Raw genomic sequence first — 23,688 nt, forward strand, 5'->3', positions numbered from 1 at the left:
CATCAAAGTGTTGCCAGGTCCCTCCTGGTCACAATTGCCAGCACAATTGCCAGGTCCCTCCTGGTCACTGGCAGGGGATGGGGGAGGTTTGCCGAGCAATATTATATCAGGAGCAACAGAAGCCTACAGATCTTTTTAGTGCAGTTCCACATGATCAGCTGCCAGACTAGCAAGGTGGAGAGTTCTCTAGGTTGTACAAAGTATGTAGGCTCTAGAGCAGGGGTTGTCAAACTGTGGCCCTCCAGATGTCCGTGGACTACAATTCCCAGGACCCCCTGCCAGCATTTGCTGGCAGGGGCTCCTGGGAATTGTAGTCCACGGACATCTGGAGGGCCGCAGTTTGACTACCCCTGCTCTAGAGGGACCCTGCCTACCCAAATTAATCAGTCATTAACCAGGAAGAACTATAGAGCATTTAACTTTAGATAGCAACAGACCTTAATGGGCTGATCCTTAGCTTGTGATACTTAGCATCCAATTTCCTACTTCTTGACCTTGGCTCCCAGCTCTTGTTCATCCCTATATATAGTATTAAAGGTAAAGGTAAAGGTATCCCCTGTGCAAGCACCGGGTCATATCTGACCCTTGGGGTGACGCCCTCCAGCGTTTTCATGGCAGACTCAATATGGGGTGGTTTGCCAGTGCCTTCCCCAGTCATTACCGTTTACCCCCCAGCAGCAAGCTGGGTACTCATTTTACCGACCTCGGAAGGATGGAAGGCTGGGTCAACCTTGAGCCGGCTGCTGGGATTGAACTCCCAGCCTCATGGGCAGACAGCTTCAAACAGCATTTCTGCTGCCTTACCACTCTGCACCACAAGAGGCTCTCTATATAGTATTACTAGCGCACAGTCCTGCACTATCAATTAACAGTATATACTCAACTGACCCATATCTGCCATATTGTGTCTCTCTCCTGTGCCTCTGGGAGCAGGACCATCTCTGTACAGCTGGCAAATCAGACAGACATGGATAAAACCATGCTCCTTGCCACACCATGTATCTAAGCCCTGCCTGAACCTAAAATGAATTGAGTAAGTATGGACAGCAGAATCTGCTTCTAAGGAATTGCAAATCCCATGTCATTTTCTTTCTTTCTTTCTTTCTTTCTTTCTTTCTTTCTTTCTTTCTTTCTTTCTTTCTTTCTTTCTTTCTTTCTTTCTTTCTTTCTTTCTTTCTTTCTTTCTTTCTTCCTTCCTTCCTTCCTTCCTTCCTTCCTTCCTTCCTTCCTTCCTTTTTGAGCAGCACTATAATACCCCCAGTTAGGCTGTTTCCCTATGCTTCTATGCTCAATGGCTGTTAATGGATTAGCCTTCCCTTTTCCACAAGTTGTGCAAATGGTCAGCCAGCAATGAAAGTATGGAAGCTAAGAATATGGGTTCATGTCATTCCGACATTCATACATGTACACAGGGACTCAGGGGCAGAATAAACTCTCAATAGCAAACAAAAACCTTGGCCTGGACAGCCTGGCTTAGCCTGATCTCATCAGATCTTGGAAGCTAAGCAGGGGGGCTTGGGTCCAATATTTGAATGGGAGACCACCAAGGAAGACCAGAGTTTCTTCACAGAGGCAGGTGATGGCAAAAGCCTCTGAAACTCTCTTGCCACCAGGGGTCACCATAAGTCTGCTGTGATTTGATGCCAAAACCTAAAAATGTACCAAAAAGGGTGAGGTTGGTGGAGATATACATTCTGATCAATGCATGGTGGTCATAGGACTGTGCAGGCCCTTGCTGTCCTCCTGCTGAGCATTTACCAATGTCTGTCTCCACAGTACTAGAGCTTCGTATCTGTATTTATCTTGCATTACATCCTAAAGAGCCTGACACTGTGAAGGACCTATAAATAGCGGGCTTATACAGACTAGAACGTTCATTCTTCAAGATCATCTCTTTTGATTGTTAGCTCTGCCTGCCTGCCTGCCTGCCTGCCTGCCTGCTGCCTGCCTGCCTGCCTGCCTGCCTGCCTGCCTGCCTGCCTGCCTGCCTGCCTGCCTGCCTGCCTGCCTGCCTGCCTGCCTGCCTATCTATCTATCTATCTATCTATCTATCTATCTATCTATCTATCTATCTATCTATCTATCTATCTATCTATCTATCTATCTATCTATCTATCTATCTATCTATCTATCTATCTATCTATCTATCTAATTTATAACCCGCCTCTCATGACTAGGCCGTCTCAAGATAACAATATACCCCATAAAAACTCCATAACGCATTAAAACCCACATTTTACATACAACTGACCTTTGTCATCACCCTAATTCAACAGATGGCAGTAAAAATCAACAATTGCCCCCCATTCCAGTCAACTGTTATAACCTTCTGCTGCATCTACATAAACCAATCTCACTCAGGCCTTGAATCTTCTGCAGCAGATGTACAACACTCGGCGTTGGGCAGGACCCCAGTTCATAACTCCGGGCATCCCCCCTCCCCCCAGCCTCAACCAAACGCCTGGTGGAAAAGCTCCATCTTACAGGCCCTGAGGAACCTTGATAGCTCCATCAGGGCTTCGGAATCTTAGGAACATTTATAAAATACTAGCTTCAAAGCCCGTTCCTAAGGTTGGCAATAGTTATCTGATCACTACTTTGGGGTTGGGAGTTGAATTTCCCCCAGGCTGGACTGGCCAGGGATTCAAATTGGGGTCACCATGGGTGGGTAGGTAGTTGTGAATTTCTTTCATTCTGCAGGGGGGTGGACTAGATGATGCCATGATTCCATTATTTTTAATTATCTACACATTGCATTTATAATAATAAGCTGCACCTTATATTTCTTTAACCTTTTTGGCTTCCTGATAAATAAGAGAAGCCCATGTAAAAGAGAAAAAGGGTGCCTGCCATACTATATGAGCAAATTCTTGTAGGTTCAAATTGTCCACGCTGAAAATGAATTTTAAACTAGTAGAAATGACTGCTAAATGAGAAGTATATGTTGCTATGAGAATGGTTGTAAGTAGACAGCTGTCTCTGGTTACCCCTGGAAGAGGAACACCAATGAATGTATCACTGATTTGCTGGTATTTTTGTTTAATTTTTAAAATTTGAACAAACTGTATTTACTATATGCTGTAAACTGCCCTGAGATGGCAGCTCTGATAGGAGCAGCCTATAAATATGACTATTAAACAAACAAAAAAACAAACAAAACCATCAAGGTATTCAAATTCAGGATGACTTTGAATCCTAATTTTTGACCCCCAGATCTTCATTTGTTTTCTGCTTCTCCGCGGTGTAAATTGATAATGACTCCCAATGTTCATGATATTCTGTTTCATCTCATTGAATTTTCTTGTAAATTCTCCCCATTTTCTACCATTATTTCTGTGAAAGTAAATCAGTATTTTACATTATAGGTTTAAAGACCATAACAATAACCTATAAAACAGGACCAGCCTGAGAACTGAGTGCCATGAAGGGAAGAAGAACCCTAGACGAAAATAGAAATGAATCACTGTATTCCCTGAATCTGGGAATACTCACTTATCCCCAATTTAAATTAAATGTACATCTTACATGAATTGTAAAATGTCAGCTTAATGCTCTTTAAAAAATAATAATAGTACTGTAATATATTGTGTTTTCCTTTTTCTGAATGAATAAAAATAAATAAATATATAAATTTTCCCCCTTACATCTTTTCTACTTTGGGCTAAAATGCAACACCTTGCTTCTGATTTTTCAGTCCAGCTTTCTTCCTGGCAGAGTTACTGTTTTCTAAAGACAGTGAAAGATCCTTTGTCTCATAGATAATATTTGAACTGATGCTTTAATAGGGCAGAATGTGCTCACAAGCCAAAGTTCTCCCTCTTTTGTGGCAGCAGGGGAAGAAGAATTTGTCCTCTTTACTCTTTTCCAGAGGGTTTTCCTTTTAAAGGTGGTGTTATACTTCATTCTTTTCCTCTTTCAACACTTTGCCCAAAGCTAACTCGAAGCTTCGTTCTGTCAGATATGGGATACAGATATATTGTTGTCTTAATTACTGATATTTCTCCTGCTGCTCATAATTCTACTTGTCCCACCAAAGAGCTCTTCAGAGAGCATTACAGCTTCCTTCCCCCTTTCTTTGGGGGTTTAAAGGTTGTCAGATGTATAAATGATCCTTGGTGCAGAGCTTTTGACAGTCTTAGCAGAAAGGTTTAGGGGGTTGGCAGGCTAAATATAGGTGAGCAATCCTCCCCTAGAGGGTTAGGAATTGAAGGAATAGAAGAAAACCCACTGTATCCCACCAGAAAACCAGAAAAAGAGAATATAGTAAATTTAAACAGGCTTGTTTTTCCCCCCTTTTCTGATGGCTAATATAATAATTGTTACATTTATTGCTTCTTTTAAATCCAAAGCATTGCCTTGATACACCCCAAGGGTTACTCTGTTCTTTTGTTGTTGTTGTTTTTTAATCTGCTATTTCCTTTGTTTGTGGGTGTGTCTTTTATCAATTATTTTCGTGCTGCCTTTATTGGTTATTGTGTTCCTGGTTCAGTCTAATAGTTTTTATAGATGTTGAGGCTGGGAATTCAATCCCAGCAGCCAACTCAAGGTTGACTCAGCCTTCCATCCTTCCGAGGTCGGTGAAATGAGTACCCAGCTTGCTGGGGGGTAAACGGTAATGACTGGGGAAGGCACTGGCAATCCACCCCGTATTGAGTCTGCCATGAAAACGCTAGAGGGCGTCACCCCAAGGGTCAGACATGACCCAGTGCTTGCACAGGGGATACCTTTACCTTTATCTATGTCACTTTGGAAGCATTTTGTTGAGAGTGTAGGATATAAATATAATATGGAGGTAACAGATTGGATCCAACCAACATTTCTGCTGTTGTACAAAGAAGAGGTCTCCTTTGACCACCCAAAACATCACAAAAGGACTCATGGGATCTGCGTGGATAGGGAAGGGAATTGGGAAATATTCTGGGGGGAAATGTCTGGATTCAGCCCAATATCTTATAAATGACAGATTTGCCAAAATGTTAATTAACTTTGCCAAAATGTTTCTAGCCTGCCTTCTAACCATACCATTTGGAGGCTGTCTCATGTTCCAGTTTTAAAATATTTAAAGATAAAATTATGAAAACTAAAACAGACAAAACAAAGCCCTCCAGCGTTCCATCCCGCACAAGAAACTAAGAGCAGAATTAGCAAAATTAGTGTAATTCACATCTAGTGTGTCCACGAAGATGGACCAGGTTATAGAATTCTGAAGCAACACAGGCCTATACTACTTTTAATAGAAAGTAGGGTGCCATTTTTGAAAATTCCCTTGTGTTAAATACAAACCAGAGCCCCTTGTATTTAATTAAAAACACATACAATGAAAACTTAACACACTGAAGAGAAAGGTTCTATCCCAGCTTGATCTTTGCTGTGTTAGGTTTTCCCAAACTACTGGGGAGGTTTTTCTTAAAAAGTTAATACAAGGATAAATTCAAAATGTTGATCTTTCAGGTGCAGTTTGAACTGGCACAATATATGTTGTACAGTCAATGTGATGTTGGAATGGGTTAAGGATGCCAGCCTCTAGGTGGGACATGGGAATCCCCTGGGTTTACAGTCCATCTCCAAACTACAGAGATCAGTTACCCTGGCCCCAGGGAAGCACACCTAGCCTCAACCAGGGCCAGGGCCTTTTTGGTCCTGGCCCTCACCTGGTGGAATGAGCTCCCGGAGGAGTTGTGAACCATGCAGGAGCTTTTGGCATTCCACAGGGCCTGCAAAACAGAGCTCTTCTACCAGGTTTATGGTTGAGGCCGGCACGGCGAGAAGATCTGCTGGGCCCCCCAGTGTTAAGAGGTATAGCGATATAGCATCTATCATCTATACTCCCTCTTCCCACTCCTCTGTTAGATGTTGGGGGCGGGGGAGTTTAGGAGGTTGAACACCACCATGTTTCTGGTTTTCTGGTTTTGTAGTTCTGTCTTATTGTATATTTTTATGTCCAGAGGGTTTTAATGGGGGTTTATGGGGTTTTATTTGGACCACAAGCCGGTCCCAGGAGTGGCGGGTAATAAATATAATGAATAAATAAATTTTAAATTAAAAAAAAATACACTCAGTTCATTCTGTCAGTTCACTTTGTCCCCTGATTCACATAGGATGGTCAACAATGGAGAGATTCCTGCCAGGAGAAGCCTGAATAGGGCAGAATTTGAGGAGGGTAAGGAAGTCACCATGGATGTAATGCCATAGAGCTGACCCTCCGAAGCAGGCATTTTCCTTAAGGGGACAGATATCTGCAATCTAGAGATCAGCTCTAATTCCAGATCTCTAGACCCTACCTAATGGTTGCCAACCCTGCTTCCTGTTCTCTTACATGCATGATCTGCATCCAACTTCTCTTCTTCCACATGGTTGCCCTAACTAAAAGCGACCCATCTTTTTTCCTCTGAGATTAGTGAAGCTGTATGAAAGATGGAAAAGTTAAAGTTGGCGCCCATGTGGATTTCTGCAGGATCTGCCCATGGCGTTCACAGATTCTTGTCTAGCTTGACTTTTCACTTCTGGAATTGAAAGACGATATAATTCAAGCCACTAATTGTTCTCAAAAAGAACTCTCAATTTTTTCTGAAGGCAAAATACAGTGAGTGGTTTTCTGAGGACAGAGACCAGAAAACTAGCATTATCTGTGATAATTGGGGACCCAAGTCTTCCTTCTGCTAAGCTGCCATTCCAACTGTGATTTTGTTTTGTGCATTTTGGGGGGGGGGGGTAATTTCCCAAGGATTTATTTTATATTGTGACTAGTCACATATATTAACTGGCTTTAGATACTATCTTTTGACCAGCTTTGCTGGCAAATCACTGGGCTATGTAATTGAGTTTTGTGCAAAAATTATGCACTGTGATCTCAAGAAGAAATAACGCAGGAAAAGAAATATAAGTACTTTTCTTACTAAATACTTCTGTAAAAATGTCCCCCCTCCCTTTTCTTCTGCAGTTTTATAAGGTCTCCTCTGTACCCCACCCTGCGGGGAAAATTTGAATGAGGAGAACGTGGAAACAGATGTCCCTTTAGTTTAAGTGACACCAATAGATCTTGTTGGAGATACAAACTGAATTTTTAAGTTCTATTTGTTTATAATTTAAATGTATAGGCCTCCGAGCCCATGATCTCAGGACAGCGTACACCATTATAGAATAAAATACATAGATACATTTAAAGTATAGTTAAAACTCTGAAGAATGACATCAGGTGAGTCTGCAGCAGGTAGAAGGGATCAGTGGAAGCAGCCACATTAGACTGGATCCAACTCAAACAGTTTAGCAATGAGCAGTAACTATTACATCCAGATATATAAGGCCCTGAAATCCAGCATTCTCAAGGACAGCAGTTAAGAAGGGGGTGGAGCTGTAGCTCAGTGGTTGAACATCTGTTTTGTATGCAGATGGTTCCAAGTTCAATCCCTTGCATCTCTAGTTTTAAAAAGTGAATAAGTTGTTGATGTCAAAGACATCTACCTAAGACCCCGGAAAGCCAATACTAATGTAAATAAACAATGCTGACCTAGACAGATCAAAGTTCAATGCTTATTCTGTTAGCCGGTCAAAATTCTCTGGCCACAAACATTGCTGAAAATCCGAATAGTTTTGCTACATGATCTCCACAACTGGCTTCTAAAGCTCTTCTAATATCCTGGGCCATTCCACACAATGACCAATGTTGCTAAATGTTTGCGGTATGCAGAAATGCTATATTTAATAGTGGAATTTCGTCGTCCGCATACCTTCAATTCTAGTGGAATATTGAAGTCCCAGTAGCGGTCTATTCATTCCCCACATGTTTCTGGTCTCGCTGGAATCGCAACAAAGGAAGCGATATTTTTCTGTGCTTCTTCCCACCCCTGGCCATCAATCAAACAGAACAGCCAATGAACTGTTGTGTTCGTGCTCCTGAAAATCCGCCTTCCCTTTAAAAACTGTATTTTAAAAACCCAAACACACAAGTTGTAATGAATATTTGTTCAATCATTGTCTCAAAAAGACCTTTTTTGCTGGCGTAGGAGCTGGCATTTAATCGTTTCCATGCTCTTCAAGTAACCCCCCCCCCCCCGATGGGCATGATTTGTGGCTGAAATTACGGGCAGTGTCGAACAGGGGGCTGTATTGTGCTCGGAAACTTTAAAGACAATTGTAGGAGGGAGCTTTGTTTTACTGTTAAGCATTTCTGTGGAGGGACTTCAGCTGGAGAAGCTTCGCTTATTCGTTGCTTTCACCGGTTTAAGGGGGAAAAAATGGCGATCGTGTCTCCGGAAGCTCGGAGGCAAGAGTGAGGGAGGGACATTTTTACTACCGCTATTTTGAGAATGCACATGTCTTTTGCTGATGTGTTGTGGCTTGTGCTCAGAAGTGTAACAGTTTTTTCAGGGGGAATCCACTTTTCTGGATTTCCCCCTAAGTGCTATAAAATTCCGATTGTTGCTGGAGTTCGGTGGGAGTTTTGCGGTTTGTTTACGACGTCATGCGGAATGTTGAATTAATAGCGTTTACGAAAGGTAAGATTTTGGCTACATTTAAGTCGTGTGGAATGGCCCCCTATTTAGGTCAGGCCTTAAGCAGGTAGATACAGATTGCTGGAGGCTTTGAAGGTCTTCTTCAGCACCTTGAACTGATTCTAGAGAGCAACAGTATAACCTTGAGGTGGGTCTCTTCCAGTCCGTCCACTTCTACCAGCAGGCAGGCTGCTGAATATACCACCTCTAAAGATTCCAAGATGTTACCAAAATAAATACACCAGTGTATTGTAGTGTTGTGTTAGGTCTTCTGTGGGTCGATCCTTGGCATCAATGGTCTTAGAAAGGTCTAACTCTGCTTAGGATAATGCAGTCATTTGTTAGATTAATATCTCTCAACAAGTTTCCATGTGAGTCCAGATGGAGGAATGTGTTAGAACTGATACTCAGTTTTCATGCTTGTGTGGTTGTTAGACTGCTTAATCCAGCAATGCCACAGGTTTCCTCTAAGAACATTTACAATTCTAGACACAAGAAACAGATCTAAGCACCAACGCCCACCTTTGTTCTGGGCTTTGATGTCACCAGGTGCACACCAGAGAAATCAATTAGTTGGGAACATTTATGATTGCATGTTAAAAGGACGGCATCGGTCTGTGTTCCGAATCAATTGTCAAACAATGAAGAATTAATAACTCCGGTATTATAACCTTTTACATACCTGCAGGGCCAAGCGATGGGATGCTTCCAGATCAGATGCTGTCTTTTATTACTGCTGTATCGATGTGTTGATTTGTAAGGCCTTTATGAGTGAGTTCTGCATGTGTGTGTGTGTGTGTGTGTGTGCGTGTGTGGAAAGAGGGAAACAGATTAGGGCATACCAGAGCTGTGTAAATAACTCGTAATGCTAATGAATAATGCATTTGATGAATTTTGCCTCATATCCTATTCGGGGAGTGTTTCAAACATTATTTGAGAATCATTTGGGAATTTTCATTTCATCTGTGGCTTGGTGTGAAAATTTCAAGGTGGGTTGCTTCTCTGTGCTGGTTCAGGGGTCAAATAGTTTGTGTTTGGCTGCCTAATGACACAGTTTGAATACTTGGGGCATTAATTTTTGTGTGTGCAAACTTTTCCTATTGATGCAGATCTCTTGAAATTACCGGTGCAAGCGGGGGCCTGATATACTGGATGCAGCCGTGAGATGTTGAGATGTTTCCTGTCAGAGTGAGCATACAAACCCAATGTGACCACACTGTTTGCTTTTCTGAGAGAGCATATTACGTGTGCACTTACAATTAGATTGACTGCTTGTTTTGGGGTGCACAATTCATGGTGCTCATTCTGAAGAAGAATAGGTTCTCATACCCTACTTTTCTCTGTGAGGAGCCTCAAAGTGGCTTACAATCACATTTCCTTCCTCTCCTATGAGAGGCACCTTGTAGGGCTGAGAGAGCTCTGTCAGAACGGTGATTCATCCAAGGCACCTAGCTGGCTGCACGTGGAGGGGAAGGGGGGAATCAAACCTGGTTCTTCAGATTAAAGTCTGATGTTCTTAAACCCCTACATCATACTTGCTCTCTATCTGGTTTGTCTCAAAGGTATATTGAGTACTGTCTACTTCCACGCAATCCCTTCCAATCCTTAAAATGAGGTACTAGTGGTGTAGTAGTTAGGAGTGCGGACTTCTAATCTGGCATGCCGGTTCGATTCTGCACTCCCCCACATGCAATCAGCTGGGTGACATTGGGCTCGCCACAGCACTGATAAAACTGTTCTGATCGAGCAAGAATCTCAGGGCTCTCTCAGCCTCACTTATCCCACAGGGTGCCTGTTGGGGGGAGAGGAAAGGGAAGGCGACTGTAAGCCACTTTGAGACTCCTTCGGGTAGGGATAACCGGCATATAAGAACGAACTCTTCTTCTTCTTCTTCTTCTATGCAAGATACCTTCTCACCTGGATGCAAGATGGCGTCTGCAGGGAGAGGGCCTTCTTAGCGCCAAATAAGATGCAGCAGCATCCTTGTGATTGTCATGAGCTGCCAGTGCCATTTTTCTCTTCTGCTCTTGTTCCTCTTGCACCTTTTCCTGTGCCAAAACAGCTAGGTGGATGGCTGTTTTGGCGCTTTATAAGGCCCATGTAGGGGGACACGAGTGCCCCAGCCTGCTGTACTGCAGGCCCAATCAGAATGGGGCATTTTTAAAAATTACTTGAAAATGGCAACAGCATCTTTGAGGGTGGCCACAAGGAAGCCATCATGTCTTGAGTGGTTGCCCTGGAATTATGGGATATTCTCCCATGGGATGTTGGTTTTGTACTCCTTGTTGACCTCCTTTCAATGGCAGGGAAGGTCATCAGAAACAGGTTTAAAAATGACCAGGTGATTCTCACTGGGGCCATGTTTCTTATTATTTGGCTGTTTGGTTTTTTTTGAGGGGGCAGGCAATTTGATCTAGAATTTCCAGATTCTCAGAAGACCGGACTCTGAGATTCATTGTTGGGTGTTTGTGTATGACATAATAAGGTGATGTCACATGGAAAATCAGCCTTTCTACACATCATGAGGCATTGTATCATTTGATATCTATGGACGAGTATGGTCCATAATCATGTAGCTCTGAAGAGAGAAAGTATTCCCTGTGCGTAATATACGTGCAAATGGAGATGAACTGTGATTGCAGCATAAAATATTAGTTGCAGATTATGGCCTTCTATCATCAGTTTACACATGCAGCAGTTTCCAGGCATCCATAAAAGCCTTAAAAGGAGCCATCAGGTAGACAGGAAGCTGGTTGCCCTAAATCCCTGAGAATGAGCCCCAAATATGAATGAAAATCTGATATCTGGCAGTTCCACTTTAATCTGATTAGGTTTAAATAGAACACCAACCACTCTGAAACCATAAAAAACTTTACAGGACATGGAAATCTAACTCAATGAATAAAATCTTTTTTTTTTGTTTAACCCTCCCCCCCTCCTCATCACACAGCTGCTTGAGCCCTAGAAAAGTTTCATGTGTGCAGTGTTGAGTACTTCGTCTGTGCTACTCTTGAGCAAGGTGAAGAATTTTACTTGGAAATCACAAATAGACTGACACCCTTCTCTGTCCAAGTCAATTTAATGGGGGGGGGGAACTTGGCAAAAAGAAAATGATATATCAAAATGTTTCACAGGTTGGAGTTGCACAAGGAAGAAAGCAGAATGGGGATTGTGTGTGTGATGAAATGGGAGAGGGGTGTGATAGCATCACTTTTCTAGTTGTCATTCAGAAGATGCTTTCTTCTTCTTAAAAAAAGGGGGCAAACATAATACTGTAGCTTTCTTCTTTGTTCTGCTTGGTATTTAAGGCTGCACTCCTAGACTTTCCATACATAGACATGGAGGTTACAAAAGGGGCAGCCATGTAAATTATGTGTCTTTTTGATCCATTATTTTGCCTTCTGTTTGTATATATTTCTTTATGGGAACACCACGACATATTTTCCAGAGGAAATACACACGTACAGAGCCTGGAGTACCATTTAACTGTCATTTCCTTTGATTAACCTTCACCTGATCCTGCTCCCTAAGGCAATTTCGGTTCCCTTTGTTCTGCCATTTAAATACTTCTCTCTATCAGGTATGCACAGCTGTCATTAAAGAAATGTCTATATCATCTATGTATAGATTTCTGGATGCCACGGAACTGCTCCATCTTATCTATCCTAAAGCAAAGCGGGAGTTAGTCTTGGCCAGTTTTAGGACCATGAAAGGGTGAGCTAGTTTATCTGGGTGGATCTGGGATATAACAAATTTATCTTATTTGCAGGGTGTAGTTCCAGCTACTTTGAAAAAGGTTGTTGTGAAACTTCTCCTGAAGGTAGCTCTAGACCCCAGTGACTTAAATAATTACTACCTGGTAGGTGGAGCAGGAGATATCTACACAGCTTCGGGCAGTTTGGGAGAAGACATGTCATCTAGACATATTTCAGTCAGGATTTGGGCTGCGCTTTGGGATGGAAGTGGTCTTGGTTACCCTGACCAATGATCTTCCCTGGGTAAGAGACAGCAGAAATGTATCTGAGTTGATTCTCCTGGATATGTCCATGACTTTTGATACCATCATCTGTGATATCCTCCTGGAGAGTCTGGATAGCTGGTTCATCTATGGGTGGGTGAGGGTGGGTATCATGCTTTGGTGGTATCAGACTTATATTCCAAAATATATTTATGGGAGACTGCTGTTCAGCCCATGTCATCTGTGCTTTGGTGTCCAGCAGCGATCTGTCTTCTCTACCTTGCTAATTTACATCTACATGGAACACTGGGAGAGATCATCCAGGGATTTGGAGTGAAGTGCCACCATTATGTGGATGACACTCACCTATCTTTCTCCTTAACATCTGAATCGGGCTAGTCTGTGGAACGACCAGGTGTCTGGAGAAAGTAATGGGATGGATGAGGGCCAATAAACTGATGCTCAATCCAGACTAGAGTGACATCCTGTTTGTCAATGACTAAGCCTCTCAAGAACTGAGAAGTCAGCTTGGCTTGGAGGACATTGTGCTTCCCACGAAGGAAGAAGGTTCATTGCTTCGAGGTACTGTTGGATTCTGTTCTGCAACTGTCTCTTTTGTGGTGCTTATTGTCTTTTGTCTACTTTAGTTGGTACATCAGCTGTGGCCCTTCCTTCATAACTGTGGTCCAGCTGTGGTGATGCATTTTCTGATCATATCCTGACTAGTTGACTGCAATGGGGCTACCTTTGAAATCTGTCCCAAAAGTTCAATTGGTCCAAAATGCAGCAATCAACACAATGAGATGTGATTCCAATGGCAGAGAGGCACCAGGTAGCCTCTGCTCGCTGATCTGCATTATTGTGTTGTGAAAACAGTACAATAAGAGAAAGTACATTTGTGCTTAATTAGCAACAAGTTGTTTACACACAAGAAAAATCAATTTGGGAGACCCACAGGGAAATGTGAAATATGATGTTGCCTTCTGTTGATTCATACCATTGGTCTACAAAGGTCAGTAATGCTTTCTCTGGTAGGCAGCTGTTCTCCAAGGTCTTCCATGCATGCTTTTTGCTTTGCTGTCAAGTCATAGATGACTTATGGTGACCCCATGAGGCTTTCAAGGCAAACGATGTTCAGAGGAGGGCTGACTCTGCTTTGCTCCTGAGACATGGTGAGATTGAACTAGCTTGAGCTAGAAAGTTCTTCACCTGAGACCCAAGAGGGCATCTGCCAATCAAAGTAGGCAATAGCAAACTGTATAGACCAGTGGTCTGACTCTGTTTCACATGATGCTTTGGCTTGTGTGCATCAACATCTTGCATGACTCATTGCCCATAGGTATTGTTTTGAGAAAGATGTTCCATGTTGTGTTGAGTTGAAACCACTGGGATGGTTCAGTGCTTGCAAAACAGGTGTTAGGGGGAAAAATGAGCAACTCTTGTTCCCAGCCCCTGTCCACTGTGTCAGGGGAAGAGCTTCAGATGAGATGTTCATCGTTCCAAGTGAGCAGTATTTTGGATTAGGCAGGGAGACCAAACGGGCAAGACTGGAACACAAGAAATGCGAGGCAGATTTTGTTCTCCTCCCAACTCAGCAGAATTGATGAAACCAAGAAAAGAACATCTTTTGTATAATTTTGTTTCTGTCATGGGCGCTGGATGAATGGATTGGGAAGGGGACAGCTATGGGCGAAGCTCTTTAAGAAAAAACAAAATATTTGCAGTTGGTTCTGAATGAGCCCATTAACTCAGCCAGGCAAAACAAATAAGGCTAGAGTACAGAAAAAAGCTCTCTCCTCGACAGAATTGAAACACCATTTTTTTGTAAGACATTAGTAAGAGTCTATATTTAGTGAAGGAACATGCGAAATGGTATCCTAAAGCCTGAACTCATCGGATTGGGAAAGCTAATCTCAATGTTTAGAAGGGGGACCACCAAAGAAAGATCTGCAGATAAAGGCAGAGTGGAATAGGAATGTATTTTATTGTCCACCATCTTGATGTTATGTTATGGTTCTAATTTGCTTAATGAGTGATTTTAGGGTTTTTTACTGTTTTATGGATTTTGTAAACCACTTTCGAGACTTCTGAGAGCGGCGGTATATAAATATAAATAAATAAAATAAACCACTTCTCCTTGTCTCACTTGCTTTGCAGACTCTATGGAGACAGCTGCAACTTGATGGCACTTTACAAACTAATTTGTCACTCTATATTTAGAAAATTTGTATACTGCTTCACAACATACCTGCTTGAGGCAATCTAAGGAAGATGGAAGATGAAGAATAGGTGTGAAAGCTATCAAAATTTTGAATGTTCAGGTACAAAGCAAAATCCTTCTCCCTCCAAGGTTTGAAGTTGCAGCTTGCCACTTGTGAACAAACTGCTGTGCATGGCTGAGAGCAGAATGAAAGAAAGGGTACCCAAAATGGACAGCATACGTCTGATCATGATAATGTCAGGACTGCTTAATCTGGTTATAGAGGAGGAAAATAGGATGGAAAAGTCTACAAAGAGAGACAAGCTCCTACCTGCAGCAGGATGCGTTTTGTGCCCGCACAGCAATTCTATTTAATTTCAAAGTGGTAGGGGCAGGTGCTGAACTAGCAGCTGCACCCACAAAGGTCAATGATATTGATAGTTTCTACCTCCTCTCAGCAAGTTCATCAATGAGCAAATTCAAGTGATCTTTCTCAATTGGACTCAGCCTGGCTCATAATTTTTTTTAAAAGGGAGATGTGTCCCTAATGAGGCCTTACACTGGGTGAAAGAATGGAAGGAAAGATGCTGGTGATACTTCCAGCTTATGCCTCAATATGTGCGTATTTGAGACAGCACTCACTGGGGACTAAACTTGGGAACTTCGTTTTGAAGCCAGGTTACAATGCTGGATGGGATGAAGATGGGGGAATAGGTTTCAGGACCGAAAGGGGGAAATGCTTCTCTGCTGCAACATCAAGAGAAAGTCTGCACACGTGAGTGGGTCGAACATTCCAGATGGAAACGGTATTGCGGAATCTAGTGGTAAGCATATATGCATCAATTTGTGGTGGTGGTACTGAAGTTTAGAATTGCCTTGCTCATCAAATTTGTTTTCTTGTCTGCATTCCTCAGACAATCTACCATCATGGGGGCAGAGACCTTACATGGGATTCAGAAGAGGTCTATCACCCAGGCACTGATCAGACCCGACCCTGGGCTGACTCTGCACTTACTTTGTTTTTTCTGTTACAAATATTTTAAATAAATACTATTTATTTATATTTATATACCATCGCTCTCAAATGTCTCGCGGCAGTTTACAAAATCAGTAAAACACAATAAAATCCCCTAAGATAACTCATTAAAACACATTAGAACAAAAACATAGTATAACAAGATGGCAGACAATAAAACATAAACCCATTCCCCCCTGTTCATCATTAAATAAATGCACACAGAATATAAACCCAGTTGGCATAGTGATTAAGGTGGTGGCCTCTAATCTGGAGAGCTGGGTTTGATTCCCCGCTCCTCCACATACAGCCAGCTGTGTGACCTTGGGCCATTCATAGTCCTGCTAGAACTCCTAAGCCCCACCTGGCTCACTGGGTGTCTGTGGTGGGGAGAAGAAGGGAAGGCAACTGTAAGCTGCTCTGAGACTCCTTCGAGCAGTGAAAAATGAGGTATAATAACCAACTCTTCTTCTTCAAATGATTGAAGTTGCTCAGTTGCTCTTTTGAAATACTCACAGGGAGCTCCAAATTCCAGGAAGAATCTCTCTTAATAGGTGTCCTTTGAGATTATATCATTCATGTTCAATCATGACTTGAACCTATCTGAGGAAGTGTGCATGCACACAAAAGCTCATGCCTTGAATAAATCTTTGTTTGTTTTAAAGGTGCCATTGGATCCCAGTTATAGGCATGACTGAACATATTGTTATAAAAGCCACAAGGATGTACGATGCCAGCCTTTCTCAACTTTTTTTTTCCCTGTTGAGAACCCCCTAAAACATTCTTCAGGCTTATGGTTAGGAAGCATAGTCCAGGGCAGAGTCTGCACTTACTTTGTTTATTCCATTGTCAATCCTGTTGAATTCAGATTGCTTTGAACTTGGATCTTCCTCTTCCCCCCCTCCTCCCCATTGAAACAGGAAAGTCTTCTGCACGTGGTTAGGGTAGTTCAGAAGGGGGGAAGGAGTCAAGCCTATTTCTTTCTTTTCTTGAAGGGTGGGGGGAGAGGAGCCAAGGAGGGAGCCTCTTTCTTTTATTGGAGGGGAGGGGGAGAAGATCGAAAAAGGCAGAGAAGGGAGAAAAATATCCAGGACCAACAGAAGTTGAGAGAAATTAGGGGCTTCTCCTTTAAGGCAAATTCATCACATGACCACCTGTGGCCAATCACGGGTCCTCTACCGCGGAGTAGAGCCCCAATTCAAAACAATGTAATTTTATAATACATTCAGGATTAAAAGCACTCTAAGATATCGCACAATAAAGGTAGGGTCACTCCAGATCAATCCTTCTTGCTGCAGAAGGAAATTTTAAATCGCCCCAAATCCAAACGGAAATCACATTCTGTGTAGAGGGCAGGGACTGAATCAATCTGGGGTTGGAATAAAAGCTCCGTGCAGTTTACACCCAGGTTGCTCTCCCCTTCCCACCTCCGCCTGGACAAGCATCAGACATTTTGGGTGGGAAGGGCAGATTGACGTAACCCTATATGGTCATGTCACCTGATAAATGTTTAATACATTAAACCAGGGGTAGTCAAACTGCGGCCCTCCAGATGTCCATGGACTACAATTCCCAGGAGCCCCTGCCAGCATTCGCTGGCAGGGGTTCCTGGGAATTGTAGTCCATGGACATCTGGAGGGCCTCAGTTTGATTACCCCTGCATTAAACACATATATTGACATTCATTAACTCCCACTCATTCAGGAAACCCTTCCAGGGCCATCAAGAAACCCCCAGGTTTCATGAATCCCTGCTTGAGAAAACCTTTACCAAGCAGTGCTCTTGGAGGCCTATGTTTGAGTGGGCTAGTGGGAAATGAAAGCCAAAGCAAGAGAACAAACTTATTTCGGCAATTGAATGACCAATACACCTGAGTGCAAAAGAATTGAGCTAAGCTTCTTCATTTGTTGGTGCAGCTGATATTGGTCTAAACCTCCGGAAGACGTTCCTGACAGTTAGAGCGGTTCCTCAGTGGAACAGGCTTTCTCGGGAGGTGGTGGGTTCTCCATCTCTGGACATTTTTAAGCAGAGGCTGGAGAGCCATCTGACGGCGAATGCTGGCAGGGGCTCCTGGGAATTGTAGTCCATGGACATCTGGAGGGCCGCAGTTTGACTACCCCTGGTCTAAACCTCCGGAAGAAGTTCCTGACAATGAGAGCGGCTTCTCAGTGGAACAGGCTTCCTCGGGAGGTGGTGGGTTCTGAGTCTTTGGAAGTTTTTAAGCAGAGGCTGGATAGCCGTCTGACGGAGAGGCTGATTCTGTGAAGGCTCAAGGGGGTGGCAGGTGACAGTGGATGAGCGAGAGGGTTGTGAGAGTCCTGCATAGTGCAGGGGGTTGGACTAGCTGACTCAGGAGGTCCCTTCCAACTCTATGAGTCTATGATTCTACGATTTGCCAAGGAGGACTCCTCCACATCCAGGACCTGTTTTGTCCCATTTCCTCCAGAAGCATGTTAAAAAACAAAATGCTGCCGAATTGCAGTCTCCTGAAAGAAAACTTGCTGTGGTATTTGGTGCCTGCGAGCTGTTCCCCCTCCCAACCATTTCTAATGCTGAGAGGCTGTTGCAAGTTGGGTGACTTCAGATTTGAAACTTGATTTCCTCGGTCTAGTTGCATTAGCATTCAGCTGTGGGGCTGTAAGATAATAGTATTAAAAGCAACCTTCCATCTTGTTGTCATGGATGCAACACAGCCCCAATACTGGGAGCAATGCACCACGAGAACATTATGCAATCTTGTTTTTATCTAGCAATTTTAATTTAATTACAGCGGAAATTCTTTTCCCGAATATTGAATGTGGATTTATTTTTCTCCGTCTCCCAATTTAAAGGCATTTTTCTCCCCCCGCCCAATTTAAAGGCATTCCAACAGTTAGCACTGTGCAGTGAATGCTCTTTGTCTGTTGTCCCCCCCCCCGCCTTTTGTATTCTAAACAACTGCCAGTATTAGTTATGAGATTGCTTGAACAAGTACCCATGCAATACATCAGCTTCTATGATGGAATGAGTGGTGTTTTTTTTTAATTTAAAGAAATGAATTTTAAAGGAGCCTCATTTGTATTTCCTCTTCTGAGACTTAAATAAGGCTTCTCTCAAGTAATTGATGGAGGATAATTGTTTCAAGATTTAAATTCTGTTCAAGATTATTTTGGCAGGGGATATTTCTACTTTTATAATCTTCCATTTTTTTCCTGGCTACAAAAGCCGATTTACGTATGCCTGCAAAATTATGGACGTCTGTAAAATGAAAGCTTATCCCGTCAACACCAGTCCCTGGTTCTGGGGGAAACTCTTTATTCTGCCAGCGAAAACAATGAATTTCCTACGTTTTTAGTCATCCAGCATGGAAATGGTAGCAAAACTGATGGGGAGTCAACCTTTATTTTTCTCTATATGAGGCAAAGATATGTGTGAAGCTCATAATTAGGAAATGTCTCAACAATGAAGGTACTGCCCACAGACTGCTTCCACACCGGATGCTCCGAGCCAAGTTGCAGGCTAGAGTTTGACCTTGGCCAGGTTGCCCCGCCTCTTCCTGCTCCTGCATGGAGGAGCATTTAGCGCAGTGTCCCTCGTCTGCCTGGAATTTGTGCTCCCTCATGGGAGTTGGGGCAGCGAACTTCCCAGTGCACAAAAAGTCACAGACACTTCTCTTGATGCTCACCAAATGTTTTTAAAAAGCGGGGTGGGCCCAGTGGACCTTTTGCTCAGTAAGGTTTCCCATTGGCCATTGGAGATTTGATTGACAGGGCAGATTTCTCAAAATGTTGCTTACCGTACCCCAAGGACCTTCACTGTATGACTGAAGGTAAGCTCTTGCAGCAGTCATTCTGTGGCTGTGTCCATCATGCCATATCAGAATTCCATAAGTGGCCACAGGCTCAGAAAGGCTGGGGATCCCCGCACTGTGCTTTTCTAGCCATGTCATATGTCCAGGTACGTTGATTGTTGAAGTGATAAGAAATGGTCCCTTCGAGTATATTCGATACGATATGATAACATTTATTGTATGTAGCCAAAGGCCATTAAAAACATAATTTAAAACAATATGGTACAAATATTATGTCCAGATCACGGGAGGTGATGATACCACTTTACTCTGCTCTGGTTCGGCCTCACTTGGAGTACTGTGTTCAGTTTTGGGTACGCCAATTGAAGAGGGATGTTGACAAACTGGAACGTGTCCAGAGGGCAACAAAGATGGTGAGTGGTTTGGAGATCAGCCCAAAGCATCCTAAGGCATCCAAGAAAAGTGTGTATCCAAGGGGTGGGTGGATGAGCAATAGGGCTGTGAGTGTCCTGCATAGTGTAGGGGTTTGTACTAGATGACCCAGGACGTCACTTCCAACTCTATGATTCTAAGAGGGAGGGGGTGGTTGGTTAAAAATGTACCTTTTAATTATATTACTAAGCAAATACACATGCATAGAACTTACCTATTAGCATTTTTTTCTGGTTTCTTTTACAAAAACCGAGAACTTTCTAATTTACATATAAAGTCCCATTTCCTCCCATCCCCGGAGAAAAAAGTCTCACATTGCATTTAACAGGTGATGTTGCTACAGCTTAATAATTCTGAATCACCTCTTATAGATTATGTTTTTTATCTCACCCTGCCTCCAAGTTTAAGGCATTACACAAGGGACCCCCTTTCTTCATTTTTGTCTGAACAACAACCCTTTGAGGAAGGTTAGGCAGACAGTAGTGGGTCCCAAGTCCCTAGTGAGACTCATGGGGACTGGAATCCAGGGTTCCTCAGATTTAGTCCACTTTTAAGAGCCTCTTGTGGTAAGGCAGCAGACATGCAGTCTGAAAGCTCTGCCCATGAGGCTGGGAGTTCGATCCCAGCAGCCGGCTCAAGATTGACTCAGCCTTCCATCCTTCCGAGGTCAGTAAAATGAGTACCCAGTTTGCTGGGGGGTAAACGGTAATGACTGGGGAAGGCACTGGCAAACCACCCCGTATTGAGTCTGCCATGAGAACGCTGGAGGGCGTCACCCCAAGGGTCAGACATGACCCGGTGCTTGCACAGGGGATACCTTTACCTTTACCTTTTTAATCCCACTTTTAATAATCCTTCACACATACAGTGTTTTCGGTATTGATAGCACCTTGCCACCTGCACTTTGATGCAGTTGGGTAGTGCTCTGAACAAAAGTTGAAAATGAACAAATATAATGAGAGGGGAACTCCTCATTCATCAGAACAAAGAGTCCAGTGGCACTTTTAACCAACAAAGTTTTATTCGAGGTATATTCAGATGGGTAGCACAATAAAATCAGAGTTCAGTAGCACCTTTAAGACCAACAAAAATTTATTCAGGGTGTGACCTTTCGAGTGCTCACGCCCTGAATAAATTTTTGTTGGTCTTAAAAGTGCTACTGGACTGTAATTTTATTATACAAGGTATGGCATTGTATCTGGGGAAGTGCCCTTGCACACGGAAGTTCATACCATGAATAAAACTTTGTTGGTCTTGAAGGTGCCACTGGACTCTAAATTTGTTCTAATGCTTCAGACCAACATGGCTATTCACTTGAATCTATCTTCATGCATCAGTTCTACAAATCAGAGATGGAATCTATCCACCTTCTCTGCTGGGAAAAGCGGGTGGAGGGGTCTTCTTTGTCCATCAGAAAGATTGTGTTTGGGATTATGGGACCTACATGGGGTGAGACTGTAATAAAGATGGGAATGCAGGTAAGCCTGAATTAAAATGCTGGCTGGGTCTAAACCCAGGTCACCCAGAAGAGGAGGGGAAATTTAGGTGAGAGAAATTTCAACAGCATAGAACTGGGTTTGGAAAAAAAAAACCCAGTTTTCTGTGTGTAAAGGAAGCCCTCCCTAGAGACATTTAAAATCTGCAATATTTTGAATACTGTGCTCAGGGTTTCTCCCCTTCCTCCATCCCCTTGTATATATACATCCTTTCCTAGTGACCATGTTCAATGGCTTATTTCTTTCCAAAAAAAGATGCAGAGAGATAGTTCCCCCCCCCCCCTTAAATTCTGAGCACACCCCTAATTAAACAGCTACCAAGTTGGGCGCATCAGTCAGCAAAACCAGGCAGCGGCATTATGGAGTGAAAATTAAAGCATCTCAACATCAGAGAGTCTACTGTATGTGCCTGCTGTTAGACACTCAAGCATGGAGAACAGGATACACTTCCATGGATGGATAGCTTTCCTTATTAAAAAAACTCAGTTGGACGCACAGTAGGGGAACACACTAAAACAAAGCTTTGTAGTAATTTCCTTGAAAGAAATTTCCCAGGATAGCAAGTTGAAAAGCTTTTAATCTTTCTGCTGGCTTCTAGAAGGAGTTTTGCTGGAGATGGTATTTAAAAAGGACCATTTCGATTTCAGCTGATCAGGAAGAGTTGATCCAAAAATCCAGACACTTCTGTTCCCCCGAGAGAATTTCAGTTTCCACTGATAAAGAAAAAAAAGTTGGAAAACTTTTGCCTGAAAAGTTTCAGTGTCTTTAAGGACATGAGAATATTCGGTGGAAGGGGTAGGAGGCAAATGGCCTTTTCGTTTGAGTTAAAAATTCATGTTATAAAGCCAGATGAGATTTCCTGGCAAGAACAAAAATGACGGACATCCGTGGCAGCATCAACTGCTTTTGGGAGACTTCTGACTCATTCATGTTATGACCTCAATGCTTCGGCAGGTGAATGCGAAAGACAATGTCATCTCGTTTCAGCTGTCATTCCTGCCTTCTGATTCCCTTCCATATAATGGTGCTATAAATAGGAGCTCTTTGCCATGTAAGCTGTCCAATTTAGTCATCTCCTATCTTTTGAAAATACTCCCTGTGAACATTCAGGAATGCCAAACAAAGTGCATTGGATACCCCATTCTGTAGGATTCCCAAACGCTGCCCTATATAAACTGATATACCCACTTGGAAATTTTGTCTGGTTTGTGCCATCTATTAACCTTTGCCTGTCCTGAAGGGGGAAGGAGGATACGAGCCAGAATTATTTGTGTTAGAGCTCACCAGGGGAATATTTGAAGCAAGCTTGTTTCATAGCACGGGAAGTTAAATTGATGATATTTGACTGATAAGATGTAAGTGAGCTCCATTTGGCTCTTATAGAATCATAGAATGATAGAGTTGGAAGGGACCTCCAGGATCATCTACTCCAACCCCCTGCACAAGCCAGGAACTCACAACTACCTGCCTACCCACAGTGACCCCGATTTCATGCCCATGTGATCCCCCCTACCCTTATCCAGCCTCCCCCCTCTTATCCAAGTGCAAACAATAGCAACACGCTTGATTAGATGACAGTTGGTGAATTTGACTGTGTAGAGCCACAGCCAAAGTTGCTTTATCCTGAATTGCATCACTGGTCCTTCAAAGTCAATCTTATCTGCTCTTAACAGCCATGACTCTGGGCTGCCAGAGGCAGAGGCCCTTTCCCATTATCTACTTTCAGATTCCTTTTTCAACAAGAGAGTCTGGGACTCTCTACATACTAATAGCTCCTGCTCAGTGGCAGGGGGGGCTCCTGCTTGGCAGTGGCAGCAAGAATGTGGGCGGGGCATCAGGCAGCTCGCGTGAGCCCCGATAAGCCCCATAGGCAGAGGGGGAAGCACACCCCATGAGCTCCGCAGTCGCTGAGCCCATCCCGTCGCTGTCGTGATGCTCGCCTGGTTGTAATAAGGCGGGTGCCGCAAGCAAGATCCTTCCCGCTCACCTTGGCAGGGCCTGGACACCACAGGAGAGAGTGTGAGACCCAGCCGCCTGCCGGCAGAACCTTGAAGAGAATGCGGGCGGGGCTGCAGGCGGCTTGCGCAAGCCCCAGTAAGCCCCAAAGGCAGAGGGGGAGACGCGCTCCATGAGCTCCTCAACCACTGAGCTCATCCTGTCACTGTCCGAACTGGGCGGATGCCGCAGGATCCGAGCAAAGCCCCCAGCCCTCCCAGCTTACCTTGCCAGTCCCGGATGCTGCAGAGGAACCGTCCAGTACAGTTGAGCTGCATTCTGAGTCACCCCCTGCATTCTCTCCCTCCCC

The 23,688-nt window shown here is 43.4% G+C and overlaps 1 long non-coding RNA gene across 3 annotated transcripts in view; it reads left to right on the forward strand.

The window, feature by feature from the left end:
* LOC143822906 (uncharacterized) overlaps window positions 1-23,688 on the forward strand; it is a 116,154-nt gene that overhangs the window by 53,955 nt on the left and 38,511 nt on the right. Inside the window, exon 3 of one of the 3 annotated variants that reach the window (XR_013226297.1) lies at window positions 14,608-15,474. The exons of the other annotated variants lie outside the window; for them this stretch is intronic. This is a non-coding gene — a long non-coding RNA (uncharacterized LOC143822906). The remainder of the gene's footprint in view (window positions 1-14,607; window positions 15,475-23,688) is intronic. 3 annotated transcript variants of the gene reach the window in all.

This window comes from Paroedura picta, chromosome 13, assembly GCF_049243985.1.
Source record: "Paroedura picta isolate Pp20150507F chromosome 13, Ppicta_v3.0, whole genome shotgun sequence".
Taxonomy (NCBI): domain Eukaryota; kingdom Metazoa; phylum Chordata; class Lepidosauria; order Squamata; family Gekkonidae; genus Paroedura; species Paroedura picta.